A 1,501-nucleotide genomic window follows, 5' to 3' on the forward strand; every position below is an offset into this window, starting at 1 on the left:
CAAAATCGCCTTGATAAACGATTGCAGTGAAAATGGAGTCTTCGGCATTGATTAAGAAAGAGGATGGTGTTGAGTAAGTCGGTGTTCAACAAGGATTAAAAGGTATAATAGCGACTTATTTTCCAGAAGCGCAAAAATATGTAGACGGTGTATGTCGACTGGTGATGCTTTGGAAGCTCTAACGCGCGACGAATCCGGACAGTTTACCGGTCTGCAGGTAGTCAAATTGTAGCAACAGATTTCGCACGTTGTTTTGCAAAAAAAAACTATGTCTGGTCTATGATACACATATTCTTACAGATTAAGTTCGAACCTGGAATTCCGTCGCATTTGTGTACGATGTGTGAATCGCGTTTGAAAAACCATCTTGACCACTCCGCCGAACAAATGGTTGGAACGGAATTGTCAATTAAAACCGAAGTTTCCTCACGGGATGCAGTGAAGGATTTGCACTTGAATCAGAAGAGTTTTACTGTTCATCAAGAAAATAGTACATATGAATGTTATGGCAAAATACCTGACGATTTATTCGAGGCAGAGGAAAATCCAATTACAATCAAATCAGAGGACGAAGAGGTCGGTGATCAGTGTCAGCTGCAAACAACGGATGATGTTCTGGATAATGAACGGAAATACCTCAATAGTCATCGCAAAAACCAAAAGCACCTCTGTCCTCATTGTTTATCAAGGTTCACACGCTCATCTAGCTTAAAGATTCATATCCGCACTCATACCGGCGAAAGGCCGTATGTATGTAAAGTCTGTGACAAAACCTTCAAGTCATCAACCGCACTAGCAAAACATTCAAAAATTCACAATAAGGACCAACAGCATCAGTGTCCGCACTGTCCGTCAATGTTCGCAAAGCCATCTAACCTAAAGATTCATATCCGTACTCACACCGACGAAAGGCCATACCAGTGTAAAGTCTGCTATAAAACCTTCTATTCGTCAGGCAATCTGATGGAACATTTGAAAGTTCACAATAAGGACCATAAGTGTCCTCATTGTTCATCAATGTTTGCACAGTCATCTTACCTAAAGATTCATATCCGCACTCACACTGGCGAAAGGCCATACCAGTGTAAAGTCTGTGAGAAGGCATTCCATTCATCACAGAAACTAGCACGACATTCTAAAATTCACAATAAGGACCAACACCATCAGTGTCCTCATTGTTCATCAAAATTTGCGCGATTATGTAAGCTAAAGAATCACATTCGCACTCACACTGGCGAAAAGCCATACAAGTGTAAAGTCTGTGACAAAGCCTTTAGGCAATCAACCAATCTGGCAGAACATTTGAAAATTCACAATAAGGACCAACAGTATCGGTGTCCTCACTGTTCCTCAAGGTTCGTACAGTTATCTCACCTTAAGAGACATATCCGCATTCACACTGGCGAAAAGCCATACAAGTGTAAAGTATGTGACAAAGCGTTCAGGAAATCAGACAATCTGGCACAGCATTTGAAAATACACAATAAGGACCGACAGCATC

The 1,501-nt window shown here is 41.2% G+C and overlaps 1 long non-coding RNA gene across 1 annotated transcript; it reads left to right on the top strand.

Annotated features, from left to right (window-relative positions):
* Window positions 1-34: 34 nt before the first annotated feature.
* On the top strand, window positions 35-381 carry LOC128276821 (uncharacterized). The gene is made up of 3 exons (XR_008269375.1): window positions 35-73; window positions 127-217; window positions 301-381. It is a non-coding gene; the product is annotated as an uncharacterized LOC128276821 (long non-coding RNA).
* The last annotated feature ends 1,120 nt before the right edge of the window (window positions 382-1,501 follow it).

The sequence above is a fragment of the Anopheles cruzii genome, unplaced genomic scaffold, assembly GCF_943734635.1.
Source record: "Anopheles cruzii unplaced genomic scaffold, idAnoCruzAS_RS32_06 scaffold02599_ctg1, whole genome shotgun sequence".
Classification (NCBI taxonomy): Eukaryota; Metazoa; Arthropoda; class Insecta; order Diptera; family Culicidae; genus Anopheles; species Anopheles cruzii.